This window comes from Pinus tabuliformis, chromosome 2_2, assembly GCF_031772625.1.
Source record: "Pinus tabuliformis cultivar Carrire ecotype Pingquan chromosome 2_2, CPIR1, whole genome shotgun sequence".
Lineage (NCBI taxonomy): Eukaryota > Viridiplantae > Streptophyta > Pinopsida > Pinales > Pinaceae > Pinus > Pinus tabuliformis.
The window spans coordinates 771281020-771306490 of NC_142300.1; positions in this window are offsets into that span (position 1 = coordinate 771281020).

Sequence of the window (25471 nt, forward strand, 5' to 3'; positions counted from 1 at the left end):
AGGGTTATAAGCTTTGGAACCAGTGACAAGGAAGGTTGTGTATAGCCAAGATGTGGTGTTCAGAGAGGTGAAAGATGTTATTAAACATGAATTCCAACCAAAGGAAACTGAGAAGATAGAGTTTGAGCTAAAGGAGGAAGAATCAAACTCTATAGCAGAGGAGGAATCAAAAGATGGAGAGCCATAAACTCCAAGTGTGAGAAGGTCAGTTCGAGAGAGAAGGAAGCCAAAAAGGTATAGTCCATCTACTTTCTATTCAAATTTTTCTTTATCTATTATTGATGATGATCCCAGAACTGTGAAGGAAGCAGTAGATTCTGAGGATGGAAAACTATGGAAAGATTTTGTGGTTGATGAAATGGCATCTTTGCACAAAAATGAGGCTTGGGATCTCGTGTTATTGTTGGCTGGAAGGAAACCCATTGGCAACAAATGGGTGTTCAATAAGAAGACAAATGCAGAAGGAAAGGTGGAGAAATACAAATCTTGGTTGGTAGCAAAAGGTTATTCCCAGGTGTCGGCAATTGATTTTGGTGATATTTTTCCTCCGGTGCCAAGGTAGCTTCTATTAGATTACTTTTATCTATTGCTGTTGCTTTTGATTTTGAAGTAGAATAAATGGATGTGAAGACAAAATTTCTTCATGGGGATCTAGAAGAGGAGATCTACATCAAGCAACCTGAAGGCTTTGTAGTGAAGTGTAAGAAAGAACTACTATGCAAGTTAAAGAGGTCCCTGTATGGGTTAAAACAATCACCAAGGATGTGGTATCAGAAATTTGATACATTTATACGGGGACTTGGCTTCAATATAAACAAAGCAGATCATTATGTGTATTTTAAATTAACTGGTGACTGTGTTATTTATCTGGTCTTATATGTCGATGATATGTTGCTAGTTTGAGATGACAAAGAATTTATCTAGGATTTGAAGAGCCAATTTTCGTCCAAATTCGACATGAAAGATCTTGGTGTTGCAAACTATATTTTAGGCGTGGAAATTAAAAAAGATTAGCAATGAGGAAGCTCTCATTAAACCAGAGGAAGTATGTCAAGACAATATTGCAGAGGTTTAATATGCATGATAGTAAACCGGTGAAGGTTCCTATTCCTGTAGGTGTAAAGTTGTCTGCTGAACATTGTCCCAAGACACAAGAAGAGGAAGAGGATATGTCCCATGTTCCATATGCAAGTGCAGTCGGTAGCCTAATGTATGCGATGGCGTGTACTAGACCAGACATTGCATATTCAGTGGGATTATTGAGCAGGTTTATGTCAAAACTAGGGAAGGAGCATTGGACAACAATGAAGCGGGTTTTTAGGTATGTGCGTGGCACTACTGATTATGGTTTGTACTACCAAGGAAGACGAGGACTGGATAGAGTTTTGGATATCCATGGCTTTGTTTATGTGAACTGGGCTGGAGATCTGGATCAAAGAATATCTACAAGTGGGTATGTGTTTAACTTATTTGGAGTTGCAGTCACTTGGATGAGTAAGAAACAATCTGTAGTGGCACTATCAACTATAGAAGTAGAGTACATGGTAGCCACTCATGCAAGAAAGGAAGCCGTTTGGTTGAAGAGATTGTGTTCAAGTATGGGGTTAGTACACGGAGCTATAAGGATAGACTGTGATAGCCAAAGTGCAATTTTCTTTGCAAATAACCATGCTTACCATTCAAAGAAAAAGCACATTGATGCTCAGCATGGCTTTGTGAGGGATACAATAGAAGGAAAGAAGGTGTTGCTGGTAAAGGTGGACACTTTGAAGAATACTGCAGATGCATTAACAAAATATGTGAGCTCTGAGAAATTCTCTTGGTGTAGAGAAACAATGAGCATTGTAGGGCTAGATAAATGACTAAGCTCTCTTGTGGCGCCTAATGGAAAGAAAACAACAAGTGGGAGAATGTTGGGTTGTGTTATTCTTTCCATGACTACCTATGCTTTTATGCACGATTTTCGCACATGGTTTTGGGTGTGATGGTTTTCGGTCGATGGTTTTGGACGCAATAGTTTTTGGTCCATTGTTTTGGATGCTTCGGCATGTATAAATATGTATTGTAACATTGAAAGGAACATAATGAAAAATCAAGCTGGTAGTCTCGGTTTTGGGATCCAAGTGAAAATCTCAGTGTATATGTGTTTTATGTGTTATGCTCTCCCATTGTTTATTTTCTAATTTTTAGAATTCGTATGCAGGTAATTTCTGTACAGGGTTAAAACCTACAATTTTGTCTTAATTCTTTTTCTTGAAAGTTCCCTTTGTGTAGTAGTGCCACTTACCAACATACACAAAAAAAATATTATCTCCCTTATCTCCACTTAGCAACCTACAATTTTTTTTATTATCGTTACCTTGAATTCGACTTCAAACTAGTAAGAACATTTTCATGGATTTCACATACAAATGACTACGCATATTATATGTGTGTGCTAACCATATCTGTTACCTATTTTTTTTTTCTCTTTCTAGTAGCCGAGTATCTTGGTATTATATTTAAGAGGTTACCAAGCCGCATGATACAAGTTTTGTTGACTGATTCTTGTTGCATGTCATGTTAAAATTTTGTGACATACAACTAAGGGCTTAATTATCTGTAATATGAGATAGTCAATGAACTATGTTCTTGATTTATTATTTTCATTATGCTGACAATCCAATTCTAATAATTAATATAAATTAGCTCCACATCCTAAGTTAAGTTTGGCTATATGTACATTTATGTTTCTGGAATCCTTTGGAACTCTCTTGATGCCCAACTACCCCATCTATCATATGAATTGATTTTGGCAAGATCTTGTTCCACATGTCATGAGATCTAATGGTGTAAGTTTTAGGTTTATATTAGATGACCATGGAGAATGGAGGAGCTATGTAGGTAACCACCTCCTCTATTGTTGCACTGCCACCGCACATTTACACTTTCAGTTCTAAGGGGATTCACTCCGAAATCATAGCTTACTTTCCATGGGGATGTGACTATGCTCTTTATTGGAGGTAGGTTTTATAGTTTAGGTTACCAAAGATTGTATTGATTATTTTCATCACCTTTGGTCGATTTCCTTTTTCCTTGTTTCAAGCCTGAGTTTAACCTATCTTCTGCTTGAATTCTTGTTAGAACAAGGTTTTACCACTAGTATGAAACGGCTAATTAATTACTGAAAAATGACTAAAATTTTCATATAAATGGCCACTTTCAGTTGGTGACCAATAGTAGCTAATTTATAGTATCTTATACCTCAACCAATTTTTAGTCATTTTTAGCTTAGTCATTAATTGGTTGTCTCAATTTTATCGTATAGTAGTATAATTAGTCATAAATTTGGTTATAAATTTCTTCATTGGTTTAGTCATTAATTGCCAAAATTAATGATCAAATATGTAACAAAATATATTACTATATTATCATATGAGAAAACCAATTAATGACCAAAATGTTGGTCGTGTTATAAGGTATTGTAAATCAGCTACAAATAGTCATATATATGGAAATTTTAGTCATCGTTTGAAACCAATTAATGAGCAAGGAAATATGACTACATTTTGGTCATGTTATAAGACACTGTAAATTAGCTACTAATAGTCATATGTATGCAAAATTTAGTCTTCATTTGTAATCATAAATTTATCATTTGTAGTAGTCATTTATACTTTCTGGTAGTTTCATATTCATTATATAAATGACTAATTTAGTAGTTTATATTCATTTCATTTACATTCATTGATAATCATTATAAATGACTACTTTAGTCATATATTCATTTTATTTGTGTTCATAATTAATCAATATAAACTACTAATTTAGTAGTTTTAGATTCATTTTATAAATTCATTATTAATCAACATAAATGAGTTAGCATGATTTAAAAAATGTCGTACAATGTGCATGTTCATCCAATATGAAAACCCAAAGCTGCATATGTTAATTACAATACTAAAAAATATCAAGTGCAACTATAAATAATTTCAACCACATAAATTGTATTATGAAATGTTAGGTATTACAATATAAATTTCCAACTTAACATTGGTTGGACTACAATTTACACATGAAATCATGTTTCATCACTTCAAAACATTACGATTATGTTGCCAAGGAATTGCACGTGAATTCACCAACTCTGAAGACTTGACCATCAGTCTCTATGTGTTTGTCTTATGTGGGATATTGGATCTAAGGGTATCGCCAGACCATATCTCTTCCCTCTCTCTTGGTATTTTTCGCTCTAGTGTTATTGCTCTCCTCTCTCTTCAATTCTTGCTTCGTACAATCAATACTGAGTTCATTTTCTGAAAACAAAAGAAAATACAATGCAGAGTGTAAGACATGAAAGATAATGAGCACAAAAATATAAAATAAAGTAGACTATAAAGAGTTCATATGACATATTCCTCAACATTAGTAATGACAAAGCCATTTTCCCAATACAAGTAAGAAACTCGAATAATTTTTCTTTAGTTGGGCAATAGTGGTGACTATAATGTGGTCAGACGATGTGTATAAATAAAGCAAATAAAATGTCACCATAAAAATGACACCTTAGTAACTCAGTATTCAACTTTCAATCAAATCTTAAGCACAATCATGTCAACTAAGTTACATGCTAAAAAGCTCAATCTGTAGATAACTTGTGAAAACAAATAATCTGAGGTGTGATGTTTAATCCTTATCATTTTATTTGTAACAACATTTCATTTTCTAACATATGAACTTGGTCACGTATATAAACAACATGTGCTCAAATAACAAAATGGATGTAAACTTTCATGATAGCCATGAAAATAGTTTAACAAAAGATAGCTACAAGGATTCCAATCAATATCGTGTAATACTAATTTCATCTTCATGCTTTGGTTGTTGTTTAAATGGACATGAAACAAAATATTTTCAATTTCATAGTTAAAACACAAAACAAAATCAAAGGAAACATCCAAAATGCAATCAAACTATCAGGAGAGGATATCATGGAATGGACATTGCAATTATAAAAAATACGTTTACATCTCTAGTGATGTCGTGTCTAGCATTCCTAAAACATTTGTTTGCCCAAAAGAATCATGAGGTGAAAGAATCACAACATTAAAAACCATAGGAATCGTTACTAAAAACATTTCCAAAGTTGGTGGCTCAGGTGCTTGAAGGATCTCTAAAAACAAATGAATCATATCTAAGAAATGCTCTACATTGTCTCCCCATGATTTTTCCAATCACATTTATTGTAACCTCCTGACAACAGAGTCAAGTAACAATCAAACGAAGGAATTGACATTTGTTTCTATCTTTTAATTTAATTAAATTTGAATCTGATTTGTTTTAAGAACATATTAATTAATATTTAAAGCCTTTTTGACATATGAGAAGGTATCAATCAAGTAGAACGTTAGAGAAATTAACCTCAATGAGGTCCTCAAACAATTTATACAATATCAGTATTTTTATTCTTGTGATATCTTGGGTAGAAAAAATTTAAAATGAATTCCCTTCACCAATGCACGTGCAAAGGAACGGTTTGAATTTTTTTCCATTCCAACCACTATGTCAGATAATTCATGAAAAAAAATTCATTGGATGCTTTTGACTCCTTATCATGTGTTGGAATATCAAGCTCCAATACAGCACCTAATGAATAACCCAAAAGATTACTAACATAATCAATGTCTTGGCTTACTGACTCAAGTATCTGGATGAAAAAATAAAATATGGAAGTCAATAAATATCCACATCAATACAATGCCACATAAGCATTATCATTTCCAAAGAAATAGCAGACAAGAGCTCCACATCGATGCTTTCAAGGATTTATTGTTTCCAACTTTAAGGAATCAATGAAAAAAGCTCATCTCAGACTTCTTTCACGAGTCCAACAACCCAACTATAATCAGGATTATCTTACAGAAGGGACTCCTCAACACCATTCCAAAAATCTTTCTCCATTGTTGATTTAGCCTATTCCTACAAAACATCTGTGAAGGAACTAAGTTATCTACTTCATCCAAAAGAGGATGAAGCATTACCTTTCAACAGACTCTAGTTATCCTCACCTTAATTTTATCAGAACCTTTATTTATTCCATAGATAATATCAACTAAATATCTATCTTCATCATGAATAATATCATTAACCATAATTTCATTATCATTTAATATTTTTTCCTCAAGTGCATCTCCCAATCTATTTTTGGAGTTAGACTTAGTGCTTGAGGAATGTTCTAAATCTGAAGTGTTTTTAAATAATGACTGAGAAAAATTCTTTGTTTTTCCATTATCACTATTTTGGACATGAAAGGGACTATGAGATGGCATTGGTAGAGCTCCATTCTCCTTTGATTCCATAAATTTAGCTGATGCATTTGATAGTGCCATTTTCATCCTTGTTGCTCCATCACTGCCACTCAAACGAAGAACCCTTTCTTGCAGAAGTTTTTGATATTCTAGAATCTATAAAATGCATGTAACGATGAGAATTTAAACCCGAACTAGTTTTTGATAACAAAAAAAAAATAAAAATCTGCTGATATTGAAGTAGGTATTACATACTAAGAAAAGGTATTAACCTATCTTAATAGGATTAATTTATTGTAGATAAAAGAAAAAAAGACCATTTGAAGAGGTGTATTTCAGAAGTCCAATGTTTTCTCAAAAGTTTAAAATCAAAATACAAAAAAAAAAAAAAATTCCAAAACCAACTTCAATAGAAACCCAACAATCTTGAGTTACTAAGTGTACTAATAGTAGATAGTGGCTTTTAAAATCCCAACTCCATGGAAACCAATTGACATATATAAATACACCATGAAAATCCTTCTGGTAAACTTGCAGATATATTCCTTATGTATCCACCAACAAGATCATCTCATTAGAGGTGACAGGAATCATCATAAAAAATAGAGCTGAACAACACAAAAATTAAGATCGAAAAGCTATGCACATTTTAGTCACTCATGTTCATCCTCATAGATGAATAATCATAATTATACACTCAATTTACATGAACATGGGAATATCAAGTGGATGTGAATATATATTAATTTAGACCTTCTTGTGAATGGCCTTTGAGCCATGACTAGCATCATCCTCATCTCTTGATGTTATCTTGCACTTCTGCAACATTAAAACTTCAATCTGGCAAGCCACTCTAATTAAATCCTCTTCAAGGGATTTTGCATCGTTTACTTTCCACAACACAAATAGATATATGTAAGAGCACCAGGCAACATGAAATGCATCGAGCAGAGCTGGAAATGGTAGTTATTCACTTAAAGTCTGAGGTTCTTCAGAACCCCAATCATCGGTTGTTGTGTCTAGAGAAATAATTCTTGACAGAGAGCTGGAAGAAAGCTCATATAATATAATAGCATTTAAGGATTCAAACTCTAGAATAAACCTAGTTTTTTCTTCTACAAGTGTAATTCTGCGGTCTCCTCTACCATTGAAGACAACCTTAGGATGACCCTAAATCATATAGGCACACAAAAAGACGTGTAATAGATAGCTTAAAAACTTCTTTCCTTCAATATTTTGACCTCTAGTTGTCCCTTTAATAGACACTTGAGAAACAACCATCTTTGTAGCTTTATTTTCAGTTGACGACATTTTTCGTGTCCTGGAGATAACTGTTTAAGAAAATGATCTATCTACACGACATTAGACTCACTTTCTTGTGACACCAAAAACTGAGTCAATGTAAACTGGAAGTGCTTTCACAACGTGTAATGTGGAAGTTGACTGTATGTGAGCTACAAGTTGCTCAAATGGAACTGAATTAACACAAGAATGATTGATTTCACATGCAGCAAACTCCCGTGCTAAAGCATATGTTGTATGCCTTGAATTTTGGAACTTCCTCCAAACCCTATAAAACAAGAACTCAGTAAGGTTCATAAAACAAAAAATAGTGTTGCATCAGTCTATCAACATTTATAAAATCAAAATTTGAATTCCCTTATAAGTTAGACTATGACATGGTCAACTTTCTTGAGAGCCAGTCCCCACGATTGTACATTTTGTGGTGATTAATATGATTGGCCTCCACATCTTCCTATTTACATTAGAAGATCTACTCTTTTGTGTTTTTCCTGTGTAAGTGTTAAATTGGGACAAATGAGTTGCAGGTAGCTAAAAATAAAAAAAATGTTGAAATCAACTACACCTTGCACATACGCTTTGCAATTGATTTTCCAACTTCTCCTTCAAATTTTTAACCTCCATTTCCATCTAAATACAGAAAAAATTGGGGACCTTTGTTTCTTGCATAACTATTGCATGTGCACGATTTTTTTCAACCTCTAAAATACCCAAACTCTTCTCCTCTATAGTTGCAACTCTTTGACATATTGTTGCATAAAGTGTTTCCATGTGATTTTTATCTTTATCTTCTTGCAACATCCATTATAGAAGGGAATGTGCCATCCTCTCCTAGGAAGCAACCCTATGTTGTTTCTTTGACTCTAGAAGAGCCATCTTGTTTATCTCTACCTGTTGCACATGGGATTCAACTTTTGAATCCATCCCCTCACGCTCGCTTTTAGCATGTAGTTGCACTTTTGTTTTAGAAGCTTTTCGTAGCTCATCTAGCATGGCCAAGTGCATTTTTACTTGTGCCAAGAGCTGCAATCTGCCAAAATCACAAAGTATGACGATTAATGTCAATGGCATTTCTGCATATAAATGGCTTTAGGTAATTCATGAAATGTTCTTTTGTTACATGTTCTAAAGGGTTATAAACCATTTCAAGATAAATATCAAGAAGGAGTAAAATTTTGGTATGATAGTTAATGTCAATGGAATTTCTGCATATAAATGGGTTTAGGGAATGTCAAGCTCCCACAGATGAACTCTTTCAACTAGAGGAATAATGAGGGTTTCATTCATTGTGTCGAATAGGTGAAGTTGTAGATGCCATAGGAGAACTAGGAAGCACAAAACATCCAATTGGTTAGTTGGATATAGCACAAAAAAGCCAATGTAAGGACTGGCATAACATCATGGACAAACTTTTCCCAAATCTGGAAAACCATATTGTAACTGTTGTTGAGCAAGCAAAGAAGTCAAGCAGGATTTCTATAACTCAAGAAAATCAAGATAAGAGGCGTGCATGTAATTCCTTGATATAGAATGATCATTTAATCCTATTGCCATTCATGCAGTTTATTCTATAGTTCTCTGTAATTATTACATGCTTATTGGATCAATTATTGGCATCTGAATTCCAACTCCCATTTTGTCGCTTAATCTATATAAGTTCTGTAGATCTATGTTGATTCCCGATGTTCCTCCGGGTAGGCTACCAAGAGAAAATCTTGAATCCATGCTAGCAGCTGCAAAAATATTGTCAAATGTGTGAGCCAAAGTACCAGGTACAGCAAAGTTGGCCACCATGGCTTACAAAATAATTGGGTTAACTAGATATCCACTCAATCCAAAATTAGGGGTACATACATTTGAAATATGTGGAATCTGATATTTCCCATTTGAGAAATTCCCATCAGGAATCCCAACAACTAATGTGACATCATACAGCTTAGGTGTAATAGATGCAGACTGTTGATGTATGTGGGTACCTGTAACTTGATCTTTGGAAGTCATTGAGGTCATGTTCATGTTTGCCAATACTCTACTATTTTAATTAAAGCCAGAGAAGGATTGTTGTTGTGCCTTTGTCAAAATACATGACTTGCCTAAGTCAACTTGTGATTTTGTGGGATGTGAAAGCTATGGATTTTGTTTTAAAGAAACTTAGTTATGAAAATGGTTCTTTTAAGTTTCTCTAATTTCCTGTGGTATTTGTGACGTAGAATTGTTTTGATCCTTAATGGAAATTGTTTCATCACGGAATAAAGTAACACATGAAAAAGTAATAGAGAACCTTGTGGAATAAGAAAAAATTGCATTAAATGAGTCATGGTTAACATTTCATTCATTTTTGGACAACCCAAACTTTCCCACCTTTTTAGTTGAGAAAGGACTAGCTAACACTATCTTGACTAGCGGAGGATATGGTGTTGGATTTCTTGAAAGAGATGCACATACTGTTGATGCAAATGTTTGTGAAGATTATATGCCAAGGCCCTGGACTCCCGTAATACCTGGAGTTGAAGAACAAGAGTACATGCCTTCAAATATTGTTGCTTACAAAGGAGATAGAAAAGCATCTTGCAAATGTACAAAACATTCCTTATCATAAGGAGCTATTTCATAAATTTCACTACCATGAGTAGCTCTATTTGGCGGTCTGGAAAACTTTCCAGAATTTGTTGTAGACCTTACCAGCTATTCCTACAAGGAGATACAGTGTTTCCAAATCAGTTTAAGTTAGCTAAGTCACAAAAATGAAGTGATACTTGTGAAACTGCCATATTGTTATGAATTTCAAACTTCAACTGTTGCCTGGACATTTCAAGTGTCTAATAATAATGAAACAAACTATGGAAAAATTGATCTCTAAGATATATATTATCCCAAATTTTATTCAAAACCATTTTTCCTTTCAACTTGTAGTAGTAGAGGCTTGATACCAAAATTTTACCTATCAATTAGTAAATGTATACTAATAGCAATGTTACTAGATTCTAAACCAACATTTAAAAACATCAAACTACTATTGGATTGAAGAAAAAGTGTTATTTATTATATCTGCATGTCTGCAACACACACACACACAATGGATATAAAACTGAGAAAAATGTAAGAAGCAAAATTTATTACAACCAATATTTGTAGAGAATCTATAGTCCCATGGCTTAATTAGGTTTAGAGCTAATCCCACAAATGCTTAATGCAAGAGTTAAGAATAAATTGCAGATAAGATATAAAACAACCATATACCACCAATTCCATGAAAAAAATTGAGGATATTGATTCAAATGTGAAGTTCCAAAAGTGACAGAGCTCGTGCTCTCTCTATGGAAAAACGAGTAAAATAATTATTTACAGTGAAGACTAGAGGATTTCTGTTGGCTGCAAAGTAGAGGGTTAGAGCAATCAATGGGAATGTGTTGTGAAAAATTGTGATTAGACATTGGATTCTCTTTGCTGAGGATATATTTGGTATTAATGGCTTCTTTTTTCTGAAGGATATCATTTGCAAAGCATTTGATTTCACTCTTCAAGATTTCTTTGTCCTCAATAGTATTTAGAAAGGATGGAAAAGTGTATAAAGAGAATTTAGAAAGGATGGGAAAATGTTTATTTTCTTATAATATGGAATGATGGAATCTAATGTGGTCCAGACATTAGTTGAGATCTTGGCATCGGTAGTAATTAATATTTTGGTGTCTTTGAATTGCTACTGTGTTTCTCATCTCATTCCCAAGGTTAGGTGTCATGTTCCTCTTAAGACAAGGGTTTTGAAAAATAGAATGATCTATTTGAATCTAAATCTAGTCGATTTATTTACATTTCAAGAACATTCCTGAAAAATGATCTTAGTACAAATGTATATGCATGTCTTCCTTGAAATAATAAACATAACAAACACTTAAGAGAACCCTTGCAATAGCTGAGCCTCAAGAGCAGTACCATTGAGAAGAGGATTTCCAGAAGGCTATGGACGTTGAGAATCTAATTGTCAAGGAGAAATAATGCTATCACCTTGAGCATCCATGCTTTAGAGAATTTGAATGGCATTTCCCAGTTCAAGGAGTAGCTAGCAAGCACAGACTTTCTAGAACCAGACCCATTAATGCTTCATGTATGGTGTGATGAGAAAGAGGACTTAATCACACATTCTAGGACTATAAGATTGGTAGACACTTACAATCTCCACGAATGCCCAATAGTTCGGCAATATCTTCTCCAGACCTTTCCATTGGAGGGAAATTATTTTATGGGATATTGGGTTATATTAGAAGTCATCTTGGTTATGCTATGTATTCTTCGGTGTAATTCTCTCTTCTAAATTATATCTATGGAACTAAGATTTAATGAGACTTTCATGGCTTAAAATGGAGTTTTTAAGTGAAATTTCTTAAATTTTTGGATTAATTAGCAAATTAGATTTATGCTAAGCATCTAATACTTGTTCATGTTACAATGTTTTTTATTGTTAGTTTATGAAAAAAATAGAGTTGGTCTCGAGCTTTAAAAATTGTTGATGGGAAGAAAGAGCGTTTCCAGTCCAATATGTATGAGTTGTATGGAGTGAGTAACCATTATGGAAATAGAATAGGTGACCATTACATAGCATATGTAAATGTAATAAAGGAGAACTAGTGGTATAACTCTGATGACAACCAAATTTCTCCTATTAGTGAAGATAGGGTAAAGGCATTTAATACTTGTGTTATTTTCTATAGAAGAGTCAAACCTGAATATCACTTACCAAAAAATCGAGGACTATTCACTTCATAGATATTCTTGGACTTAAAGAAAAATATTACAATAACTCAATCATTAGTATGTGGACATTGGAACTATACCATCTGTGGTTTTTTGCAACCTTTATGGTCAACTGGGTAGAAGCTTCTTGATAGCTAACATGACTACATACATTTCCATAGTTTTACATTAGGCATTGTAATGCATTGTAAAAGTTTTGGAAGAATTTGATAAATGTTATTTAAGTGTTTATTCTCAGTTTATAGAAGAGTCACATTGGCTGAAGCATACAAGTAACAATTCTCTTCTGGATTGAAGCATGAAAAACCTTATTATTCATAAAGAAATTCAAGGGAAAAGAAGTCAATCAATCTTGTCTTCAACCAAGGTGACATATTTGACAGAACATTTTTTCTTCACTTGCTAACACTTTTGGTTAGCTGATACAGCTTTGGTAATTTTCCTTTGAGAGTTTCAGAGCATAATCAAAGAACTGACACAATGTTCAATTTGATCCTCTCATGAGGAAAATTTTATAGGTCCATGTAGAGACATAAACGAGAATCCCAACAAGTCTCATTGCTAATCTGGATCATAGCAGTAGAGAGAAAAAAATTCTCACACAAGGAGGCATTGTCATCCATGCTTTTTCCCTAGAAGCCAATGAAGAGCCCTTAGAAATGAATCTAGACTTATATCACATGTTTTGAATGAAGGACAAAACTTGAGAATAAAAGAAATAGGGATAATTGAATTGACAATGTTGTAGCATTCTAGAATTGGTGCACAATATTGAAGCTACCTTCCTCATTGAGAGAAGGAACTCAACCTTTTAATTGGATAGAAAAATTATTCCTTTCCTTTGTTCCTAGATTTATGCGAAGCATTTTCTGATGCCCAGGGAAGGGGAGGAAAGGAAGATTCTTCAAGAGGGGAGTTAAGTGCTCTCTTACTCACTGCAGTGAGATACCTGGGAGGATCACTTGATACAGTACTTGTGGAAGAACTTGCTACCATGTCGGAGCTTTGTCCATAATTAAAATTCTCAACAGTTGCAGTCAGCATGAATTTGTGAATGACATTGTGTATATCAAGCATCTCACTGCTGGCTGGATCAGCTAAATAAAGCCTTTCTATTCATGTTCCACCCTTGTCCTCTCGCAACTTGTTGAGACTCATGCTCACTCCCTCGACACCTATATTGAAAGCTAACAAGAATCTGCATGGAATTTGAATCACAATATTTAGCAAATATGATCTATATCTGAGTAAGAAAGTTGAAAATACTCCAATAGGAAATCAATGCACATGTCCACATATATCAATACGAGGGGAATTGATGCCTTCCATGTATAAGGTTTTACAATAGAACTAGGCATAAAAATAGGAAAACAAGGGCACTCCATTATGTTCTTGTAAAGAGAATATATGAGATTCACGTCACACGAAAATTTTCAAACCAACAACAAATGAAAAGAAATAACAAAAAGGCACCCTGAAACAACGAGAAAACAACAAAATAATTAAGTGACAAGCACTACCTCAAAGCAGTGTGGGATGTGCACAAAGGCCAAATTATAAGTATAACAAGCAAATTCATTTGAGAGATTAATTTCAATGTTGCACAAGGACACATCCCTCAGGGTGGATTCCCCCATGTTTCTCGGACTCCAGAGGTGCATTGCACCTTGGGAAACATTGCACTTTAAAAAATGTTTCCCTAGTGTCAAGACACGTTTCCCCAAGGAATGTCTAGGAAACCCCCTCGAAAAGGGGTCCTTATTTACAGAAAGTACACACATATCTGAACATTCAATATTTCATCTGCATTCAATAGCCAAAGAAAAATAATATATAGTGATGGGACGAATCCTAGTAGACTGTCAACAAATTAGAAATAATCCATCTAGACGATTTTCTTTATAGATCATATGTTGTGGTCAAAATCTATCCTAGAGGAGTACACCCTAATCTGCATTAGACAACCATTCCTAGGGAGGTGTGCCCGTTAGAAGGGAGTGCAAGTATGCATACATATCTCTCTTGCAAGGATATACACCCCATCTATTCTTCAAATATTTCACATGGAAAACACTATAAATAAAACATAACAACAATATCCTTAATGATAAAAATAGAAGCTATTATAAAGAAAGAAAAACTTTTTTTGTTCTAAATTTATGACAACAATTAAAATTGGAATAACCTAAGTCTATTGCAAATATGCACCCTCTAATACTGCCTACATATCCACTGCTATTGTACTTCCCACACTACGTGCCTCAACATCCCATGAATGTGCATAGAATACGAGGTGATCTTGTCATTACTGTTGCACCACAATGAAGAAGTTTGTCTCTTTGATTCATATATATAGTAAGGAGTTGTTTTTAGTGCGATTTTTTGGACTTTTTGGTGCTGGAATTTGACTGAACATTTTGATGTGAAGATTGTAGGGGTTACCCATCAACCTTGTGAATTCAATAAATTCTTGTGAGAAATTAGACCAGAAAAACCCACCAAGAAAACTTCCAAAAAATCTCTCTAAAAACCACTCTATATAATAATGAAAAACTCTATTGGTTAAAATAAACTAAATTCAAAGTAATTAATTACTTAAACTAAAGTAATAATATAATATAAAAAAATAATAGGTTTAACGAAATAAGAAATCGAAAGAAATGGAAAAAACATGTGTTTCCTTCAGTGAAATCATATATTCAAATTTAATGGATAATACAAATCCACTTTCATCACACCCATAAACAGAATTGCAGTATCAACACTTGGATTGCACCCATAAATAGACTTGCAGTATTAGCACTCTTGGAAGTGAAATTTCCAACTCTCATTGAAACATCATCAACCGATAAAAGTTGGCCTGTGGATTGAGTATTATCATGAAATTCCAATTTTGTGAGGAATGGATGGGGTTTTGGAAAGCATCAGGGAAACTAGAAAGAATAAAGGATGATAAAGAAGACTGTGTCCAAGATGGATCTATCGATATCAAAGGAAGGGTTGTTCTCAGATCGAAAATTGGTGGATGGAAAGCCGTGTTTTTAACCCTAGGTATCCCTTTATTTTATAAAAATTTCTCATATTTTTGTTTTATGCTAAGCACTTACTACTTGTTCATAATAAATGCTTTTATATTGTCAGTTTATGAAAAAAAATAGAGTTGATCTCGATCTAAAAAATTGTTGATGGGAAGAACGGGCCTTGACAGTCCAATATCTATGAGATGTGTGCACTGAGTAAATGTTATGGAAGTACAGTAGGTGACCATTACATAGCATATGTAAATTTAATAGCGGAGAACTAGTGGTATAACTCTGACGAAAACCACATTTCTCCTATTAGAGAAGACAGAATAAAGAAATTGAATGCTTATGTTTTTTTCTATAGAAGAGTAAAACGTGAAGATTTCTTAGCAAAAAATCAAGGACTATTCACTTCATAGATATTCTTGGACTTAAAGATAAATTTGAAAACAACTCAATTATTAGTAATGGGGATGTTGGAACTATACCATTGTGGCTTTTTGCAGCCTTTATGGTCAACCGGGGAGAAGCTTCTTGATTGCTAACATTATTGCATAGATTTCCGTGCTTTGACATCAAGCGTTGTAATACATTGTAAAAATTTTGGAAGAATTTGATTAATGTTAGTTCAACATTTATTCTCAGTTTATTAAAGAGTCACATTGGATGAAGCATATAAGTGACAATTCTCTTCTGGATTGAAGCATAAAAAAGCTTATTATGAATTAAAACATTCAAGGGAAGGGAAATCAATCAATCTTGTCTTCAACCAAGTGACATGTTTTACAGATTTTTTTTTTTTCACTTTCTAACACTTGTGGTCAGATGATACCACTTTTGTAGTTTTCCTTTGAGAGTTTCATAGCATAATCAAAGAACTCTCAAAATGTTCAATTTGATCCTCTGGTGAGGGAGATGTTATAGGTCCATGTACAGATATAAAGGAGAACCCCAACAAGTCTCTTTGCTAATATGGATCATAAGAATAGAGAGCAAAAAAATTCTTAGACACAGAGGCATTGCCATCAATTCTTTTGCCCTAGAAGCCCATGAAGATCCCTTAGAAATGAAGCTAGCCTTATATCACAATTTTGGAATGAAGGATAGAACCTAAGAATAAAAGGAATAGGAAGAATCAAATTGACAATGCTATAGCATTCTAGAATCGGTGCAAACATTGAAGCCATCTTCCTCATTAAGAGATGGAACTCAACCTTGTAATTTTACAGAAAAGATATTCCATGACATTGTTACTGTACAACATTCAAAAAAGAAACTCACAATTAAATTGTACCTCCAAAGCCTTGATTGTAGAATTCGATTCATAATTTCAAGAAAAACATAACAATATAACAAGGCAAAATACCTTGCATCTTATTTGCATAGACCATATAATTGTAGATGAGGAGAAAACGAGTGTGAAAATGAATGTTACACATATTGTATCACAGAATACATTGTTGATGGTCTAGTGTAGCACCAATCATCGATTGGATTGATAATAATTATAGGACCCTTACACCTCTCATCTCTTGCCATGCCTATCTTTATACTGAAATGGTTGTGGTAGAGACTATTGTTCACTAATATGACAACTTGGATAAGCTTTTGGAAATCCACAAAATGAAACATCCTATAGTTCTTAAAATTGGTGGGAATCACATGACAACCTTGAAAAAGTGGTTGAACTTTCAAATTCCTATGGTTGTAATGAAATGAATTTCAATTGTGGTTACCTCAGTGAAAGAATAATTGTTCATGGATGCTTTGGCTCTGAACTAAGTGGAAAAACACATGCAAGTTTAGAGGCATGACGTGATGAGATTGTAGAGACTTTAAAGATTGCAATATCATATTTATAGGTCCATAGCAATACAAATAGGTTGCAAACTACTGTGTATACCTTTGATACCGTGAGTCATCGCATTTGAGACATGGGATTTTAGGGATAAGGAAATTGTCAGAAACTAATTTTATAAGAAGTAGCACGAATTGTAGTATGGATTGTGAAAATATTTTTCAAAGAGATACTATTAGGGCGATTGGGAAGAGCACAAATAGCTATGTAAATTGGAAATTGAATGGAGAATTAAAAGGGGTACACATCTATATATGAAGCAGTTTATAGCAACATGAAGAGTTGTCTTGACATTGTCATAAGAGGAACCATCTAACAACTAGTCAGTGTAATATGAGCCAATTTAATTTAGATGACTTGTCAAGCAAGCTAGCATATAAGTAAATATGTATATTGTAACAATATAACTTTCAAGTACATACACTGTTAGAAACGATGGATGGGTACTTTCAAATTTGGAATTGTGGAATGTTATTGTGTATTCTGTTGCAATTGTGTTAATGTCGGTAGCTAAATTTTAGTTAAATATTGCAATAAGGATATATTTACCATATTAGGAACCAGAACCTTCCATTGACGAGCTAACCAAATGCGGGTTCGAACCTTTTGAGCACCATCTAATTTTTAGATCCTAGTGGTATCTTTTGAGAGGCTAGAGCCTAGTTTAACATCATTCACTTCTTCTCCACACAAAATAGGCTTTTGAATTCTTTTCACCTCACTTCCTCTGCCTACCTTCACGCTGATGGAGTCAAATGAGGTTTTATAGGAGCCTATGAAGCAACAAGGCATGCGATAATTGTGCATTGCATTCATCAATAAAAACTTACATATCACATAATTAATACAAATGTATACGAAGCATTGATAGGTTTGTGGATGAGGGAAACACATATGTTGGAGGTCTTTTGTTCCTATGAATTAGCTGAGGGTTTAGAGTAGGAGTTGCCACAAACAACTCTATTTTCAAAGGAAAAAATCTCTCTGGACGTGGAATTGCACATGATTCATCCCATTGCATATGTAATTAGAATATGATGAGTGCCAACAAGATTTGACCTTAAAATATTGACAAAAAATGTCAAAAAGGGTACATAAGAAACTGGTACTTGTGAAGTAAACATTTTATTAATAAGAAAAATAAGTTGAATGAACCACCTAAACAACCACTACAATAGCTACAAGAATTAACTATGGTAAGCATACATACCTCTGCACACAAAGATGGTTGCGTAGGTTCTATGTTACATTAGCCTGCCTAATGCCTATGTCAGATGCCAAAGTCCTAACCAGAGAATTTAGAATATAAAGCCTCATGCCCTGCAACCTCAACACCCTCAATGTCCTCCATTTAATCTGGTCCCTCATCCCAATATTTGTTTGGGGAAGGTTTGGTTCAAGTTGCTAGGAAAAACTCTCTCGGAAAGAAGATTGATGCAACCAAAAAGTCACATGCCACCTACCCTCAATTTCAACTTAGCGAAACCATGGGAGGCATCAAGACTCATAATCGTGATTCTCAACCATATGATACTAACTATTCCTGTCAAGGAATCACACCTTATGGCTCTAGCAAGAGGGCCCATACCCTTTGTCCCATCAAAACTATGAGGACTGAGATCTTGAGGATGCCCAAAGGGAACCAAAGGTGCACAACATGCATGAATACTTTTGCTCACATCCTTGAGGGCCTAGAAACATCCAATGTGTTCAATACCATTGCAGGGCTACCAAAAAGTTTAGATAAGTATGATGATGTATCCATACTACACAAATGTCAATGACAGTAGTGTCATGCATATAACAGGACTTTCAGACCCCTACTGCAAGATAATATTTAGACGGATTAAATGTAGTTTTCAACCTTTGGATATGTTTTCTGCAAAATGTTAATATTTTTGGGCTCATTCTTAATAATTCTTTGAATTGTATTTCACCAATTGAAATATCTTTTGTCTCCAACCATGATGATGGCAAAGAGGGTGTTCCAACTCAAGTTCACCCTTATCTTGTCATTCTAGTCTCAAGTTGGGATGCGAACCCCTATCAATGTTTTGTGTGGGTTTTACTCAACTTGGAAAGTTGTATGCTTAATCTGACCATAATCTATGCTGGCAATGGAGTATGTAAGCAATAAATTTTTCAACAATGAATAGTCCACGAGCTCCAATAAGCTCATTGGCACATAGAAATTTTAACATGGACAATATTCATGAAACTAAGGAAAGGATTTTCCCAATAAGGCTAGCTACCCATGAAAAAGAGGCTTGGTTCTCCATTATATCCCACCTCAAAATTCATGATCCTAATAAATACATCCATATCTATTGTTTTCTTGGTGTAAATCTCACAAGGGAAAGGAGTGAGTCCTCAAAACCTAGATTGCATTATACTTTCTGGGCAGATAAGAAAAGACGATATAACTTTACTAATGTCCAAGGAGTGATAAAAAATATTGGTCAATGGGACTAAAAAGTACAATTTTTTGTAGGAACATGTAGGAGTTTTATATCTAACTGATATTTTTGCCTAAATTGTGATGGACCTCTTAATTTTTCCTTCCTTAATTACACTATTGTTAACTGAACCAGGTGAAAAAAATACTATAGTCATTCAACAACATTAAAAAGTGTAACTGAGAAAACTAGTTAGGGATTTTGGTTATATTCTTTCCTGAACAAACCAGACCTTGGATAGACACTCATAATTTAAAAGAAAATCTTGTCTTTTAGGATTTGTAGCTTGTGCATTATAGGTGAAAACATAAATGAACTAATTCTAAATTTGTATCCTGCGCCTTGTCTTTCTAAATGATTTTATACTGTGACAAAATGATATTTATGCTCTTTATTGTTGAAATTATAATTTCAAAACTGCAGATTTGTTCCCTGCAATGCGATCCATTGCAAATCGCAGATGTTACCTTTTTGCTTGGGTCCCTTGTTATCTACGATGCGATCACAGATCGCCATCGCGTCTTACCTTGTTGCTTCTCTGATCGTGATGCGATGCAATCTTATCATAGATCGCAGATCGCGAATATTAGCCAGTGCGTGTTAAGCCCTCTGCAATGTTGCGATGTGATATGAACCATCGCAGATCGCACTTTCACCTACATATGATCTCAGTCGGTCATACACTTTTGATCCAACGTCCATTATTTTTTCTTACCTTGTTCACGCCACCGCCATAAGTGTCTTTTCGCCTTTTACTTATTTATGTTCCCAAAGGAGAAGGAAGATCAAATCGAGCTCTTGGACATTGAATGCTCAGCTACAACATTCAATAAATAGCATGGTCGAGAACAAGAAGAACGCGCCACGTGCTGGTGCAGTAAAATATTATGGGTTTCTCACAACAGAGCTGGCACAGCATTTATCAGTTATGGGTTACCACACAACCGACTCAAGAGGCACAAGAAAAATGTATGTAAGATATTTTGTGTTGTTCATTATATATAAAAAAAATGCAAGGGCATATATAGTAGTGTAGAATTAGAGAAGGAAAGTTTTTTTTCTTTCTGCAACGCACAGCAGTGCGGAAACTATAAATTTTTGAGATAGTGAAATTAGTTTCTGGAACTGAAGTGTTCCTAATGTAATCCCTCTGAGTAGAGGAATACTATTCTGTAACAGTTCTTTTTTATTGTTGTTATGAATAAGATCCTGTATTAAAAACAGAGCGTTGTTCTCTGTGCAATTTCTTTTGTGTTTGAAATAAACAGAAATTTCCAACACGGTATCAGAGCTAGTCTAGGCACTTAGTGAGTCAAAAAAAAAAAAAGTGTTTTTTCACTATAGGAGCTGTAAGAAGCTTATTGAGCAAATTTTCTCCAGGAGAGAAAGTTTTTTGCTTGTTTTAAATTATACAGTCAATATCTCTTCTTTACTTATACAGGTTAAGATGGCAGATGCTGGAACTGGTTTGACAAATTCCCAACTGCTACAATTTAATGGGAAAAATTAGAGTTATTGGTCCATAACAATGAAAGCATTGTTTGCTTCTCAAGGAATATGGGAGCTGGTTGAAACTGGCTATGCTAAACCTGTAGATGCAACAGCATTGGCTGCTTTAACAGTAGCAGAAAGAGACCAGTTGAAGAGCGAAAACAAGAAGGATGCCAAAACCCTCTTTTTTCTCTTCCAATCAATACATGAAAGTGTTTTTCCACGGATTGCAGCAGCAAAAAAATCCAAGGAGGCATGGGATATTCTCAAAACTGCCTATCAAGGCATGGAGAAGGTGAAGACTGTAAAGTTGCAGATGTTGAGGAGAGACTTTGAAACACTTAGGATGAAGGAATCTGATACAATAGATTCATTCTTCACTCAGGTTATTGGGTTGATAACACAGATAAAATCTCATGGTGAGATTCTTGAAGAAAGAAGGATTGTAGAGAACATCTTGAGATGTTTACCCTCAAGGTTTGAAGCTGTTATGGTAGCAATATAAGAAACAAAGGATCTCTCACAGTTCACAGTAGATGAACTGAGTGCTTCTCTTATGTCTCATGAACACAGACTAAGTAGAGGAACAAATTCCTCTTTTGAGCAAGCATTCAAGACTCAGATGTCTTTTGGCCAAGGAAAAGGGCGAGGCAGAGCAAATAACAGAGGTTGTGGAAGAAGCCAAAACAAAGGAAGAAATAATCCTGCAAGCACAAGCAGAAGGAGCTGCAATCAGAACCAAGATGAAGGTTCAAGCAAACAAAAAGCTCATGGACAAAGGTATGACAAATCCCAAGTCCAATGTCATTATTGTAAGAAATATGGGCACTATGCCAATGAATGTAGGAAAAAACAAAATGACATGAATAGTAGGCAGAATGCTAATTTTTCAAATGAAGAAGATAAGAATCCAAATATTATGCTGTTAACATGTAATATTGCACAAGGCAAACAAGAAGATTTTTGGTTCTTAGACTCAAGTTGTAGTAATCACATGACTGGAAATATTGCAATGTTTGCCAATCTGGATGAAAATGTGAAATCTGAGGTAACAACAGGAACTGATAGTAAGATATTTGTCAAGGGTAAGGGCAGAGTCAGTATCCAAGCAAGAAATGGAGAACAGATAATTGTGCCATAGGTATACTATGTAGCTGGTCTGAAATGTAATCTTTTGAGCATTGGATAGCTCACTAACAAAGGTTACAATGTGTTCTTCAAAGATGATATGTGTACAATCAGAGACATACCTCCAAGTAAGAAGATCATTTGCACAAGTGTAGATGACCAGCAATAGAATGTTTCCTCTCAAACTCAGGGTAGATTTGAGGGAAGGAAGAACTATTGCAGCTGTAACACAAGAAGTCTTTCAGGAACAAGTGAAAGATGAGAGTTGGTTGTGGCACTTGAGATTTGGACATCTCAATTTTGGAGGCTTGAATCTGTTGCACAGAAAGGGAATGGTAAATGGATTGCCATTGATCGAGAAACCGGACAGCCTTTGTGAAGGCTGCATCTTGGGCAAGCAACACAAAGAAAGATTTCCAGCAGGAAAGAGTATAAGGGCAAAAGCACCCTTGCAAATTGTTTACTCTGATGTGTGTGGACCGATGAAAATACCATCATTTGCCGGAAATAAATATGTTTTAACATTCATTGATGATTACACCAGAAAGACATCGGTGTATATGCTAAAACAGAAGAGTGAAGTGTTTGAGAGAATCCGCCACTTCAAAACTATTGTTGAGAAGCAGTGTGGGCATTATATCAAAGTGCTCAGAACAGATAGAGGAGGAGAGTACATCTCCAAAGACTTTCTGCATTTTTCTGGAGAGAATGGAATACAAAAGCAGTTCACCACGAGGTATACACCTCAGCAAAACGGTGTTGCCGAAAGGAAGAATAGGACCATTCTTGACATGGTCAGAAGTATGCTGAAGGCAAAACACTTGTTGCATGAGTATTGGGTAGAAGCTGTCACTTGTGTAGTTTACATCTTGAATAGATGCCCAACTAAAGCTGTCTTGAACAAAATACTAGAAGAAGCATGGAGTGGTCAAAAGCAAACTGTCACTCACATGAGAGTATTCAGTTGTGTAGCATATGCACATGTACCGGATTAGCTAAGGAAGAAGCTTGACATGAAGGGGGAGAAGTGTGTCTTTATTGGCTATTCTGATGAGTCAAAATCATACAAACTCTATAATCCATCCACCAAGAAATTGATAGTAAGCAGATATGTGCAGTTCATAGAAGATGAATCTTGGGATGGAAGCTTAGAGAAAATAGTGAATGTGAAGACAACTGTTTCTCACAAAGAAGAAGAGGAAGGGACGGTAGCAAATAATCCTTCCTTGGTGGCTCCTCCTCCACCACAACAAGTACAACAAAACACACCACAAGTTGGAATTCGAACAGTCTTGAGAAATCAAGGAAGTGCTTCTCCAAGCACATCACAGGGATCAGAAATAGCCTCAAGTTCAGATGGAACTCCAAGCACACCAAGAAGACCAGGATTCAGAAATTTGAATGAGATTTATGAACAAGGAGAGGTGAGTAACAATACCGGTCTGAATTCATTATTCACTTTGTATTGTCATGTTGATGACCCAGTTCATTTTGAAGATGCTGTAAATGAAGATAAATGGATTGAAGCAATGAATGAAGAAATTGGTGCAATTGAGAAGAGTAAAACATGGGAGTTAGTGGACCTCCCTAAAGGCAAAGATGCCATTGGAGTTAAGTGGGTCTATAAGACCAAAAGCAATGTTGAAGGCAAGATTGATAGACACAAAGCAAGACTTGTTGTGAAAGGCTACAAGAAACAAGGCAAAGACTGTGATGAAACCTTTGCACCAGTAGCAAGGATGGAAACAGTCAGAACAATGTTGTCTATTGTGGCACAACACAAATGGAAGATTTATCAAATGGATGTTAAATCTGCATTCCTGAATGGAGTGTTAAAAGAAGAGGTTTATGTTGAACAACCTCCAGGCTATGAAGTTGAAGGCCAAGAGCATGAAGTCTGCAAACTGAAGAAGGCTCTTTATGGGCTGAAGCAAGCTCCAAGAGCATGGTACAGCAGAATACATGCTTATTTGATTGAGAATGGGTTTGATAAGTGTGATGGTGAACCCACACTCTACATAAAGGAGAATGATAGTAAGATTCCTATTGTTTTTTTATATGTAGATGATTTGATTTTTACTAGCAATGATGCTTCTCTCATTGTTGATTTTAAAGTAGTCATGAAGAGTGAATTTGAAATCACTGACTTGGGCTTCTTAAGATATTATCTTGGAATTGAAGTAGACCAAAGTGAAAATGGTGTTTTCATTTCTCAAGTTAAATATGTAGAAGCAGTGTTGAAGAGATTTAACATGCAGAACAACAAGGCAGCTGTGACTCCAACTGTAATAGGGTTGAAATTGACCAAAGAAGACAACAGCAAGGATTTTGATCCAAAATTGTACAAGAGCATAGTTGGTAGCCTTATGTACTTGACTGCAACTAGGCCGGACATTATGCACACTGTGAGTTTAATCTCCAGATTTATGGAAAGACCAAAAGAGACTCATTGGCAGGCAGCGAAGAGGATTCTAAGGTATGTGAATGGAACGAAGGGGTTTGGTATTTTATACTCTTCTTCTGAAAGTTTCATGTTGACAGGTTACACTGACAGTGATTGGGTTGGAAGTGTTGATGATAGGAAAAGCACATCGGGATATGTGTTTCATATGGTATCGGAAGCCATCTCATGGCTTCCAAGAAGCAACCAGTTGTGTCTTTGTCAACAGCAGAGGCAGAGTATGTGGCAGCAACATTAGCAGCATGCCAACCAGTGTGGCTGAGAAGAGTTCTCAGAGATTTGTGTCATGAACAAGAAAAGGGCACAACCATTTACTGTGACAATAGCTCGGCAATAACATTGTCTAAAAACTCTGTTTTTCATAAAAGGACAAAGCACATAGACACCAAATTTCACTTCGTACGTGAATTGGCTAACAATTGTGAGATTGTTTTGCAGCACTGCAGAACAGAGGATCAGTTAGCTGATATCTTGACAAAATCATTGGGAAAGAAAAGTTTTGATCATTTTAGGAAACGCCTGGCTATGCAGAAAAACCTAGCAGTTGAAATTAAAGCGAAGTGTTGAAATTATAATTTCAAAACTGCAGATTTTTTCCCTGCGATGCGATCCATTGCAAATCACAGATGTTACCTTTTCGCCTGGGTCCCTTGTTATCTACGATGCGATCGCAGATCACCATCGCATCTTACCCTGTTGCTTCTCTGATCGTG